Raw genomic sequence first — 14,537 nt, forward strand, 5'->3', positions numbered from 1 at the left:
ACCGTTACACTCAACCCAACCACTTCTCTAACAGGACTCCTTGTTTACCGCCCCCCCCGGCCTCCCAGGCCCCTTCACCTGCTCTCTTCTAGACCTAGTCACAACTCAGGCCCACTCCCTATCAAACTATATGATAGTTGGGGACCTGAACATCCACCTAGAAGATCCGGCCGACTCGGTAGCCAATGATCTGATTCAAGATCTAGCGGCTTTTGACATCCGCCTATTAAACTCCGGAGCCACCCACACCAAGGGCCACCTATTAGACCCTGTGTTTACCAGCTCACCCTCGATGCTAGCGAAGGAGGCCCTTCCCCTCCCTTGGACAGACCACTTCCTTGTCCCCTTCCAATTACCTGGAACCTTCAGGAAAAACCGAATACCCCCCACCTTCAGTAAGGACAGGACCTGGTCCAGACTCCCCACGGATGAATGGGCTAAGACCCTTGAAAAAAACATCCCTGCTCACGCTGGAGATCCAACTACGGCAGACAGAAGATTCAGGGACTGGATTACCGCCTCCCTAGACCTAGTACTCCCACTCAGAAATAGGGAAGACAAAAACGGCAAACATGGCTCAGCACCATGGTATTCCGCAGATCTAAGAACACTTCGCAAAAACTGCAAAAAAGCCGAACGACTCTGGAGAAAAAATTGGCAACATGCCAACAAAGAAGCCTACCAGTCTACGGCCAAACTCTACAAAGAGGCCATTAAATCAGCCAAAGCTTCATACTATGATACGCGAATACAAGAAGCATCTAATTCAGCCCGAGAATCCTTTTTAATCGTTAAAGAGCTGATCAAGGTCCCCACCACTTCCCCCTCCAACACCCCCAAAGTTGACAGAAGTAATGAGCTAGCGAACTTCTTCAACGATAAAATCACCCGCATACTGGCCTCCCTCCCACTCCCCAGCTCCCCCAGCCTCACGGAAAGCCGTACTCCCCTCGAACAGACTGAAAGCATCTGTCGCCACACGCTTCAGACATTCCGACCTGTCACCCCCCCAGAGGTTGAGCGAACCCTAACAAAAATGAAAAGTGGATCACCCTTGGACCCAGCTCCTATCAGGTTCCTCAAGACCGTAGCCTCAGTAATTGTACCTACCATCACGGATCTCATCAACTGCTCGTTCGCCCACGGAACTGTTCCCGACAGCTGGAAGAGTGCTGTGGTCAAAGCACTCTTAAAAAAACCTCAGCTAGATCCATCGGACCTGTCCAACTACAGACCAATATCCCTACTCCCTGCCATCAGCAAAGTCACTGAGAAACTGGTAAACATCCAACTATCCCAGTTCCTTGAAACTAATAACCTGCTCCGACAATCCCAAACCGGATTTCGCCCGGGCCATGGAACGGACACCGCACTCCTCGCAGTCATTGAAGAGGCAAGGGGCTTACTGGATTCAGGAGGATCAGTGGCAGTGATCCTCCTGGATCTAAGTGCAGCCTTTGACACGGTCAACCACCGTGTCCTTCTGCATAGACTGGCGAATGCAGGACTTACCGGGACAGCAATCAAATGGATCGAATCCTTTCTTACAGGACGCACTTTCCAAGTGTGGGACGATAACCATCACTCATCCACCCTCCCACTCACCAGCGGCGTCCCCCAGGGCTCTTCCCTGAGCCCGACGCTTTTTAATGTCTATATGGCCCCCCTCGAGGACGTGGTAACACCATTTAACATAAAAATGGTGAGTTACGCTGACGACACCCAACTAGTCGTCTCCTTGTCCCAGTTGATTGACCATCCTGAAAATCTGACTAACTGCCTCATAGGTATCCACAACTGGATGAATGACTCATCACTAAAATTGAATGGGACAAAGACAGAAGTAATGCTACTTGGCAAGCAATGGACAACTATCCCTCCTACACTATGGCCCGATGTGTTCGGAGAAATTCCCCCCCCCCAAAACGCGAAATCAAGACACTCGGGCTGTGGCTTGAGCCACAGCTCACGATGAAAACCCAAGCAACCAAAACCTCGGGCACATGCTTTGGGCTCATGCGCACGACCCGTAAAATCCTGCCCTTACTCCCACCTATGTCCAGGAAGCTCCTCATCCAGGGACTAGTGCTGTCCCGCCTGGACTACAGCAACCTGGTCTACTTGGGAGCTCCCGAGTCTACTATCACGAAACTCCAGCGGACACAGAACGCGGCAGCACGCATGATTACTAACACTCCCTCCAGAACGTCCGCCAAGCCAGCCCTCAAAGCCCTGCACTGGCTCCCCGTGCGCCAAAGGGTGCACTTTAAAGCAATGTGTACAACACAAGCTTTACAACGGATCTGGTCCAGCGATCCTCAGTAAAATGATCACACCTTACACAGCAACCAGATCCCTACGATCTCAAAATGAGAATTTAGTCAGCACCCCCAGATTCAAAAGAACCCGCACAGGAGGTCGACAATTCTCCGTTCAAGCGGCTAAGGGCTGGAACGCACTCCCTCGCGCCCTCAGACTAGAATCCAACTACCTTGCTTTTCGCAAAAAACTAAAGACCCATCTGTTTCCTAAATAACACCCTTCGGTCGCTTTCCCCCCTCTCTCCCCCTCATTAGGATTTCAAGTTACATAGCGCGGGGATGCCCTTGGGTCACCAGGCGCTTTAGAAATCGCTAAAATAAATAAATAAATAGGCCTATCTCCCTCCTGGACTCTCTCGGGAAGGTCGCTGGCCGGATCATTCTCGAGAGACTCCAGGAGTGGGCTGTTACTAATAATGTTATATCAGATATACAATACGGCTTCCGCGAAGGTCTAGGCACTGTGGATCAAGCGCTAAACCTGACCCTATTGGCAGGAAAGTATTTAGAGGCCAAGGGGAGTGTCTTTCACATGGTGTATGTGGACCTATCCGCAGCCTTCGATTGTGTCATACATTCAAGGCTGTGGATGATCCTGTTGAATATGGGAGTAGATCCCCCTATTGTAGACTTCCTACGAGAACTCTATACTGGAACAACAGGCAGAGTGCGATTCGGGACAAAGGGCCAACTGTCAGACAGCTTCTGTGTGGAAAAGGGGGTCAGACAGGGATGCGTACTGGCCCCCTTTCTATTCACCCTCTACACAAATGGCCTTGAGACAGCATTGCTTGAGGGAAGTAGAGACCTCCCCTCGGTCGGTCGTCGGCATATACCCGCGTTGCTATATGCCGACGACGCGGTCATTTTGGCTAGAACATCTGTGGAACTGCAGCGAGAACTGGATAGATACTGTGAATTTATGTTAAGTTTGAACTTGTTTTTAAATGTTAAAAAAACTTTTACTATGCATGCGGGGAGGAAAAACATGAAACCTAAAAGACTATTTGTGAAAGGAGAAGCTCTGGAAAGAACATCCACTTACCAATACCTGGGAATTGTCATCGACGACAAATTTAAGTGGAAAGCGGCAATTTCGGCTAGAAAACTATCATTTTTAAAAACAACAGCGGCCTTGAGATCATTAGTTAAAAAACTGGGTCATAAGCCACCTCTAGAAACCTTAAAAATCTACAAGGCAAAATGTGTCAGTACCGCTATCTATGGGGCAGGGATATGGGGCTACGCAAACGTGACTGAATTACAAAAAATAGAAAACGCCTTCTTAAGATCCCTATTGGGGCTGCCGAAAAATTCTTCTACATACGCCTGTCACGAAGAGCTGGGCATAGACCACCTAGAGGACATTATAAGAACCCAACCTATAATGCTCTGGCGCAGAATTTGGGTCACTGAACAATGCCATCTAACCAGACTCATTATCCAAGACATTCAGACGCTTGAGCACTATGGGAGGATGAAATGGACAGCCTATGTAAAAGCCTTTTTTACAGACATGGGACACAGTCGTTATTTTACAGATCCATCATCTCTAAACAGTATTTCCAAACTAGAACTGAGGAAAGCATGTCTATCACATCTGCACCAAACACGTCTGCTAAAAGAAATCCATAAATCCTCTGTACAACAAAGTCTATTAGTCCAAACAGTATCATCCGTCGAACCTTATTTGATGTACAATATGACCCAATTTGAAAAACTACTTCTGACACGCTTCAGGTTCAACATGTTCCACTTAATGGTCTGTTTTCCCACACAGAATGATTGGTCATCAAAACTGTCATTGTGCCCCTGTGACTCCCAATCAAAGCAGTCGACGATACATACAATCTTATTTTGTAAATTCTTTGAGGCACCCCGCAGACAATGGCTATTGCCCATATTTAAATATTGGGGCCTACGCCAATGTCGCCCAGCTTACCTGGTGTTACAATATCTGGAAAATGAATTGATAGCAAAAGCAACTGTACGTTTTCTGAAATTTTGCATACGCCATAGGTCTAATCTCTGAAAATCAAATGTATGTAGAGACTATAAGGGTTGGCAGTAAGAGTCTAACCTTTTTTTATAATTTTATAAAATGTATTTTAAATTCATGATTTTTAACAGTCTTTTTTTAAATTGAACTAATGTATAAAAATGTATCTCTATGAACTTTTATGGTCTTCTTTGAAAAACCGAATAAAGTGATTTTTGATTTGATTTGATTTGAATTAGCAGCGCGACGTCTCTGAGGCAGTAACTCAGACCTTTCAGCTGTTTTGTGCGTGTAAGACTCGTTTCACGCTGTGCATTTGCTGCCCCTGGCCTTTGACCCTCCATTTTGTGTTTTGGTTTTTCCCCTGGTCCGCCCCTCCTCCCGCCACCGCCTCCTCCCAGCTGCTGCCCCTCCCACGCTCCGCCCCCTCCACCATCCATTTATGACCAATGACCTAACGCGCAGCGTCCACGCGCAGCGACCGCGCCCAATTCGCACCAAAGGTAAGCCCGTCTACGCCCGTCCGCGCCTGGACCGCGCCCAGCGCCATACCCCCTGCCCCTCACGCTGCCCAGCCTTCCCGCATTACCTACAATGCCGCCACCCTCCTAGCCCTTAACCCCGGTGGCGCCCCCAACTGCGTCCAAGCCGCCCCTGGACAAACCCATGGACCTTTCTCCTGCTACTCCTGCAAATTCAGCGGCATCGACAACATCTCCGCTACGACCACACCACTGACTCCCGACCCCAACCACCTACAATGCATCCTTCTCAACACCCGTTCAGTCCACAGGCACGCCATTGACCTATGGAATCTACTAGACACCACCTCCCCGGACGTCGCCTTCCTAACGGAAACATGGATGAACGCTTCCTCCGCCCCAGACATCACCATTGCCATCCCTGAAGACTATAAGATCACTCGCAAAGACCGTACCAGCCACACAGGAGGAGGAATCGCTATCGTCCACAAGAAATCAATCCGCATCTCAACCAGCTCTGACGCCAACCTCGCCAACTCCGAACACCTTCACTTCCAGGTCCACATCGACCCCAAAACCACACTCAGAGGCACCCTCCTCTACAGACCACCAGGACCCCGCGCAAAATTCAGTGAAGACATCACGGACTTCATCACTCCACACGCGCTCCCCTCCAAAGAATACATCCTTCTGGGAGACCTCAACTTTCACCTAGAAAAGATCAACGACCGCAACACCACCACCCTCCTGGACAACCTCGCCAACCTCGGACTTAAACAACTGGTCACTTCCCCCACCCACATCGCAGGTCACACACTCGACCCCATCTTCACCTCCAGCAATCATGTCTCCTTCAGCCACACTACGGATCTCCTCTGGACTGACCACAGCTGCGTCCACTTCACCTACAACAAGCCCAAACCCACCAACCACCTCCAACCAACTCTGCAAAGAAACTGGAACAAAATCACCACCGACCAGATCTCCTCATCGCTCCTTCTAAACACCCCAGCCCACTCCTCGGACCCAAACCTAGCCGCCGCCAACTTCACCCTATGGTTAACCAACACCGCCGACACCTTAGCACCACTGAAAAAACGTCAAAGCAAACCTGGCAACAAGAATGCCTCATGGTTCAACGATGATCTTAAGAAGTCCAAGAAACTCTGCCGCACCCTTGAAAAAGCGTGGAAAAAAGACCCAACCACCAGCACCAAGGACGCCTTAAAAAACGCCACCCGCACTCACCACCAACTAATCCGAAAGGCCAAGAAAACAGCATTCAAGGATCGACTTGACAACAACGCCCACAACAGCAAGGAACTTTTCAACATCGTCAAGGAGTTTTCCAATCCCTCGGCCAACTCAAACGACATCACCCCCTCTCAAGCCCTCTGCGACTCCCTAGCCTCATTCTTCCTCAACAAGATTGCAGACATCCACAACAGCTTCGACAACCAACCCGGAGCCCAACCCACCCAACCACATGCTGAACACTCTCCCCCCGCGAACACCCTTAACGACTGGAACCCAATCTCCACTGAGGACACCATCCGCCTAATGAACTCCATCCACTCAGGATCCCCCACAGACCCATGCCCTCACCACATCTTCAACAAAGCAGACTCCGTCATAGCACCGCACCTCCGAGACGTCATCAACTGCTCCTTCAACTCCGCCACCTTTCCGGAAAACTGGAAACACGCTGAACTCACCGCCCTTCTGAAAAAACGCACAGCGGACCCCAACGAACTCAAAAATTACCGCCCCATCTCGCTCCTCCCATTCCCGGCCAAAGTAATCGAGAAAGCTGTCAACAACCAGCTCGCCGCTTTCCTCGAAGCCAACAAATCCCTCGACTCCTCACAATCTGGCTTCCGAGCAAAACACAGCACTGAGACCGCCCTCATCGCAGCAACAGACGACATTCGAACTCTACTGGACAATGGAGACACAGTCGCCCTCATCCTCCTCGACCTCTCTGCAGCATTCGACACAGTCTGCCACAGCACCCTTTTACAACGCCTCACCAACATCGGAATACATGGAAAAGCACTTGAATGGATCACTTCGTTCCTCACCGGAAGAACCCAGAGAGTCCGCCTTCCACCATTCAAGTCCGAGGCCACCGAAGTCATCTGTGGCGTACCACAAGGATCCTCTCTCAGCCCCACCCTCTTCAACGTATACATGAGCCCCCTCGCGACCATCGCCCGCCAACACAACCTCAACATCATCTGTTATGTTATGTTATGTTATTGGTTTTTATACCGCGCACAGCTGCCCCAGCAAAGGGGCGTCCTGGCGCCAGGAAAGGTAAACACAACATCACAAAGCGCATACAGCAAAGTCAGGAAAATTAGTTAAAAAGAAAAGTTTTAATAGCACGTCTGAATAGCAGTAAATCCTCCATAGCTCGGATTTCACTGGGCAGAGAATTCCACAATTTGGCCGCCACTACCCGGAAGGAGCGGCCACCCATCCTGCTCAGCAGAAAACGTGGAACAACAGACAAATTCTGACCCATCGATCTCAAGGATCGGGAAGGAACATATGGGGTCAGTAAATTCGTCAAAATCGGTGGAGCCATACCTTTCAAAATTTTAAAAGCTAGGCAAAGCACCTTAAACTCGATCCGACGAGCGACAGGCAGCCAGTGGAGCGATTGCAATGCTCTAGATGTCGAGCAACGACGGGGCAACCCCAGTACCGCTCTTGCGGCCGCGTTCTGCACACGTTGCAGCCGCATGAGTTCTGCCTTGTTCACACCTGCAAGTAAGACACTGGCATAGTCTATCCTGGATAGGATCGAAGCCTGGACTACAAGCTGTCTAGTGGGGGCATCAAAGAATTTGAGCACCGGCCTGATGCCCCTGAGTATGCCAAAACAGGAGGCAGCCACCCTCTTAGTTTGGCAGATGAAGCTCAATGTAGGGTCCAGCCATACCCCGAGGTTTTTTATCTCTATGGCAGGAGAAGGTATCGTTCCTAACTCAGGGGGCCACCAGTTGTCGTTCCACCATCCAGGTTGCTTTCCCACCACCATCACCTCAGTCTTCTTTGTGTTCAGTTGGAGACAGTTTAAGTTCATCCAATTGGCCACCGCACGTAGCCCCTCACAGAAGTTGCGGGCGTCCACAGCTGAGTCCCCACTTAGTGTGACCGCCAGCTGCGTGTCATCCGCATAGGACACCATTGTCAGGCCCCAGCGTTTGACTACCGCAGCCAGCGGACTCACGTATAGGTTAAAAAGAGTGGGGCTCAAAGATGAACCCTGTGGGACTCCCAAGGTGAGCGGGTGGGAGGTGGATTTGCCAGGTGGTATCGCAACCTGAAAGGATCTGTTGGTAAGGAAGGAGCGGAACCACCCTAGCGCCGTGCCCCTAACCCCAGCTTCCGCTAGCCTCCGCAATAGGATCTCGTGGGACACCGTATCGAAGGCGGCACTCAGGTCTAACAACAGGAGTGCCGCTGTTCGTCCGGTGTCCAGCACGGAGCGCAGATGTTCAACCATGTATAACAAGGCAGTCTCCGTGCTGTGACCTGCACGAAATCCATTTTGCGTGGGATCCAAGATGTTAGCTTTGGCAAGATGGTCGGCCAGGATCCTATTCACATGGGCTTCGGTGATTTTAGCAGGCCACGGCAGCAGTGAAATGGGGCGATAGTTTTCGGGTTTTACAGGATCTAGGGTAGGCTTTTTTAGGATGGGAGTAACTACCGCTTGCTTCCACTTGGTGGGCACCACCCCTGAGGTCAAAGACGTGTTGATAAGGGCCAGCAAGGGAGCACGACATAACGCCTGCATGTTTTTGAACTGAGTCGGTATGAGAGGGTCTGCTGGAGAGCCAGATTTGATTTTTTGGCTCAATAGATCGAAACCCTCCTCAGAAAGGGGGGCCAGCAAATCCAAAGACGGAGTATTGCCCTTTAGACCGACATCCAGGACCAATTGATGCACGGCAGTTGGGAAGGTGCGATAGATTGTATGCACCTTTTGGACAAAGAAAGAGGCCAGTCTCTCACAATGAGAGTCTGTACAGATTTCTGCAGCAGAGGCCCTCTTAGTCGTCAGCTCTTTTAGAACCTTAAAGATAAGTTTAGAGGGATTAGGGCTATCCCGGAACTCCTGCGCGTAATATGCAGCACGTGTTCGGCAGACCGCTCTATGGTATGCCTTGGACAAAGTGAGATAGCAGGATTTACGCACGGGGTCGTAGGCTTTCCTCCCTTGCCTTTCCGCTTGCCTGCACTCTCTCTTGAGAGACGCCAGGGTCTCATCATACCACGGGCTATGAGCCTTAGTACGGCACTTGGAGCGCACCAAGGGGATAAGGGAATCTAGGGCCGTTTCAATCCAAGCGCAGAAAGAGTCGTACCCTCCATCAACATCCGAGAAGGTAGGTAAGGGAGTCATTCCAAGTAGAGAGTGAAAATCTTCTAGTTTTAATTTGCTCCACTGGCGAGAAAAAGAGGTTTTGTTCTGTGCCACAAATATAGGGTCTGCCACAGGAATGGCTGCCTTCACCAGCATATGATCAGTCCATGTCAGCGGGACGGATGGATACATGATTATATCCTCTAAGGTGGTGAAGAACGGATCCAGTGTATGACCACCAGAATGGGTAGGGGAAAACACTTTTTGTAGGAGCTGCAAGGCTTCTAAATCGGCTAGGCAGCTCTTAATAGCAGGTTGGGATGTGCAGTCAAAATGCAGATTGAGATCGCCAACCACATTGAAATTAGCACAGCCAAGCGCTTCTATGCTAATGACGTCCGGGAGAGCGGCTCTAAAGGCCGCATCGCAGCCCGGAGGCCGGTATATTAGAAGACCTGAGAAGCTGTAGCAATGGGAAAGAGAAATTCTAAAGCGGGCACATTCGCAGCCCTGGAGTTTTAATTCTTTCCATTCGCAGGGAAAACAACGTTTCACTGCCATCGCAATGCCACCCCCTCTAGAGCCGCGGTTAAGAGTGGCCACTGTATATTCTGGGGGGAAAGCAAGATTTAGAATCGCGATTCTCTTACGCGGATGACACTCAACTGATCCTTTCTCTCACCAAGGACCCCAGCACCGCCAAAACTAACCTACACGAAGGAATGAAAGAAGTTGCTGAATGGATGAAACACAGCCGTCTGAAACTGAACTCAGATAAAACAGAAGTCCTCATCCTAGGTACATCCCCCTCTGCATGGGATGACTCTTGGTGGCCGGAAGCCCTTGGAAAAGCACCCATCCCGACAGACCACGCACGGAACCTAGGCGTTATCCTGGATTCTTCCCTTTCAATGAACAGACAAGTCAGCGCCGTATCCTCATCTTGCTTCAACATTCTTCGCATGCTCAAAAAAACATTTCGATGGATCCCCACCGAAACCAGGAAAACAGTCACCCATGCTCTGGTCACAAGCCGACTGGACTACGGAAACACCCTCTACGCAGGCACTACCGCTAAACTCCAAAAGAAACTCCAACGAATCCAAAACGCCTCAGCCAGAATCATATTAGACATCCCACGCAACGAACACATCTCTGGTCACCTGAAAGACCTCCACTGGCTACCCGTCAATAAGAGAATCACTTTCCGACTGCTAACCCACGCACACAAATCACTCTACGACATCGGACCAGAATGCCTCAACTCAAGACTGTCCTTCTACACCCCCTCCCGCCAACTATGTTCCTCCAGCCAAGCCCTCGCCACTGTACCTCGCATCAACAAGACCAACATGGGAGGCAGATCCTTCTCTTACCTGGCTGCTAAAACATGGAACTCACTCCCCACTCACCTTCGCCTTACCCAGAACCACCTAGCTTTCAGAAAGCAACTTAAAACGTGGATATTCGACAAGTAATCCTCCCCCCCCTCCTTAGCGCCTTGAGACCCTCTGGGTATGTAGTGCGCTATATAAATTCTCTGACTTGACTTGACTTGACTTGGGCAGTGCAATTGATAACGTCCTCTCCGTAACTCCAGTTTCGAACCTAAGGCCACCATCTCTGAAGATAATTTCATGGAATGTAGCTGGCCTGGGCAACAAGCTAGAACAACAGGAATGGACCGCTTTTATTGGCTCCAAAGATATATGCCTGTTCCAAGAAACCTGGGCGAGAGATGAGCACCCTCGCCAAGGCTTCGTGGCATTTTCCATTACTGCGAAATGGGGGGGCAGGGGCCGTCCTTCCTGAGGCTGGTAAATATATCACGGGAATCACCTACTATTGAGGAATTATCAGCTTTCCTCAGCGAAATTCCCAAGGGGATCCCATTTGTGGTGGGTGGGGACCTGAACTCACATTTCGAGCCCCTTGCAGGCCTCTTGGATGGGCCCTCCTTGGAAGAGGACGCAAGGTGGTCAGTTCCCTCCACGGTGGCTCCTCCGCCAAGAGCTTGGACCCCACTTGCCCTACAGATTACTGCCCTAACCCTCAAACACAGCATCAGAGCTTGTAATGGGCGGATCAAATCTGATATTCCTAGCAAACACACCTTTAATAGAGCAGGCAGGGAGTCACGACTGGACTATGTTCTAGTACAACTGTCCTTGTGGTCGCACATCATCGATTTCACGGTGATAGAAAGATAGCGACCACAACGCTCTAGAATTGGACTATGCTCTCCCTGGTCAGGAGGGTAGGGACTATGCTACAGCGGTGGCAAATCCAGGGCTTCTCCTTTAAAATAACAGAAGGAGAATAAGGTGGGAAAAATTAGTCATTAGTAGAGAGAGGCTTCCCAGGCTTTATGCTAGACTCATTCCAGTATTGGAAAAAGTGGGCATCCTGACTGAGGAACCGAGCACCCAGGAAACTCACAACTTACTGTATCTGGCACATGATGAGCTCATTAGGACCTTGGCGGCAGACCTCTTTTCTAAGGGACAAAGCAGAGGTGGCGGGTCATACCGTAATACATGGTATAATGCCGCATGCCGCAAGGCGAAGGGCGATCTCCTGTTCTGCATTAAGGAGGGCAAAAGCAGACTGGAGATACAGGCCAGAAGACGGGAATATAAGAAATTGGTCACCCAGGCCAAGATTGAATGGGACCAGGACAAATGGGAGGAACTCTCTAGTTCTTTAGCTACCAGGGACTACCGTAAGTTCTGGCGAATTGTTAACACGGGATCCGAGCATTTAGCATCGGCAATAGAACCGAACATTGCGCCAGGGATATGGCAAGAGCACTTTCAGTCCCTCTATACAGTGGAACTTGGGGCTTCATGCTACCCATCCCCAACCACATTTAGCCATCCCGAGGGGGACCCCTTCAAAGAAAAGGAGGTGCGAGCTGCTATTGCAGGACTGTCATCAGGCAAGGCTCCTGGGCTGGACGGCCTCCCAGGCGACCTGTTCAAACAAGAGCCTGATGTATGGGCCCCCTATCTATTGACAATATTTAATGCTGTCTTGAAGGGTATGGAGGTCCCCAGTACTTGGCTGGGCGCAGAGGTCGTTCCTATATTCAAGAAGGGCTCGCCTCTGCTCCCAGCCAACTACAGGCCCATCAGCCTAATAGATGTGTCCCAGAAGCTGTTTGGTAGGCTTATATTAGATCGCCTCCAGATCTGGCTCGAGGAATCTGCTACCTTGAGCCCATACCAGGCGGGATTTAGAAGGGGGGTGTCTACAACTGATCAGATATTTCGCCTAAACCTTATTTACTGGAGGACCGCACTAATCGAGGGGGGCAGCTTGTACACGGTTTTCGTGGACCTGCGAGCCGCCTTCGATTTGGTGCCAAGATCCCAATTATGGAGTGTGCTCGCTGACTTAGGGGTCCCGGTAGACATTCTTGCCATTTTGATAAAATTGCATCAGAATAATTTTGCACGTGCCAGGTGTGGCAGAAATGGTAATTTAACGAAAAGATTCCCCGTTGACAGAGGGGTGAGACAGGGCTGTGTGCTTGCACCGACCCTGTTCTGCCTCTTTGTGAACGGGGTAATCACCAACCTGACCAGGATTGACGACATTGATGCTCCCAAATTGAATGGCAGCAGGGTGCCCGCTATCATGTTTGCGGACGACACCCTGCTGCTGTCAAAATCCCCTATGGGAATCCAACAAGTACTCGATGGCTTTTTGAAAATTTGTACGGAGAGGGGCCTTGAGATCAACGCTTCTAAAACAAAATATATGATCCTAAACCCCACCCCTTCAACACGCCCTAATCCCTTGCTTGGTTCAGTGCGATTAGAGAGAGTCTCTACATTTGAGTACCTAGGAGTAACCTTAAATGAGAATATGACATGGGGGACACACCAGATTAAGGCAAATATGAAACTGGTGCAGATAGTGGATGGTATCTCCAGGATGGTGAACAAATCAACATATCTTCCACTTGGCCCTGTCATCCAAATTTATAAATCTCAGGCAATGGGCAGTCACTTATGGGGCTGAATTGTGGGGCCACACTTCTGCCCAAAACCTGATGATTACGGAAAACAAATTCATCAGGCAGTTGGTAGCTCTCCCACTAAGCACGCCGTTACTCCCTCTGAGATTAGACTTGGGAATTAGACCAATTGCAGAAGAACTGGGTCTCAAACCTTTAACTTTATGGCGAAGATTATGGAGTAGCCAAGAACTTATCAATTACAGGACCGAGCTTCAGGAGTTTTTAACCCTACCAAATGCCACCCACATCCCATGGTTAAGCTATATAAAAAGGTCACGCGAGAGCCTGGGCCTCTCAGAACTTTGGACTGACCCAGCTAACGCAAGTAGCAGGATCCCACGCAAAGTACTGTCAAAGGCTTACTACGACCTAAAGCTCACTATTGCTTTGGATAGCACGCGAGAGGGAACCCTGACGAACCTATTTATTCAAAGCAAAGACTTCTACTTCCTGGAATGTGTTCTGGATGGCATGACCCCTGTGCTAACCAGGAAGCTATTTCTGCAGTGGAGATATGGCACACTACCTCTCAGGTCATTCACTAGTTCTTGGTCTTCGCCTCCAACCACAGAGCAGTGCCCGGCATGTGCGCATTCTCAAGAAAATGACTTACATGTGGTTCTCTTCTGCAAAGCCTACCAAAGAATCAGGAAATATTTGCTTGTCACCCTCCTTAAAAATCTGGGCTTCAGACAGTTCTTCCCCGCGTACAGAATCTTAAAGACTGATGTGTCACCTCCAATTGTGTTTGCAGTGGCAAAGTATCTAACAGCAATGTGGTTCATTCGCACCCGGCTTTTGAAGGCGGACGTGGATTTTTAATAATTTTTAACAATTGCAGCCTATCAATGATTTTAAGCTTCCCTGAGGATGAACTGACTCACATGTTGTAGTTCGACTTTTATAATTAATGTTTTATTGATCTGTATATATTATAATGACTTTGATTATCTCTATATATTTGATGATCTAATAGATCGAAATAAAGATTGAATTGGATTAATGCAGAGCGGAAGACTGTCTTAGTGATAATGATTGATGCGCTTCTCCTGTTCTTTACGATTCAGAAAAGGGGGTGGTGATGAACAGAGTGTCTGAATTAAGCAGACCACTCTTACCCAGTCCAAAGATCAGGGCTTGATCCATCACCGTTTTTTAGCTCACTGCACCATCCCAGCTCAGAACTTGGCTATTTGCAAATTAGTCTGACCCTGGCCCAGTGCATCATGGGAACAGGACAGACCAAACTACCAAGCCAATTCTTATTCTGGGAAGGAAACAAGCTACCGGGGACCGGTTTCTAGCATTTCAGCCGTCTTCGGCCCGGCTCGCT

This window comes from Lissotriton vulgaris, unplaced genomic scaffold, assembly GCF_964263255.1.
Source record: "Lissotriton vulgaris unplaced genomic scaffold, aLisVul1.2 SCAFFOLD_903, whole genome shotgun sequence".
NCBI lineage: Eukaryota > Metazoa > Chordata > Amphibia > Caudata > Salamandridae > Lissotriton > Lissotriton vulgaris.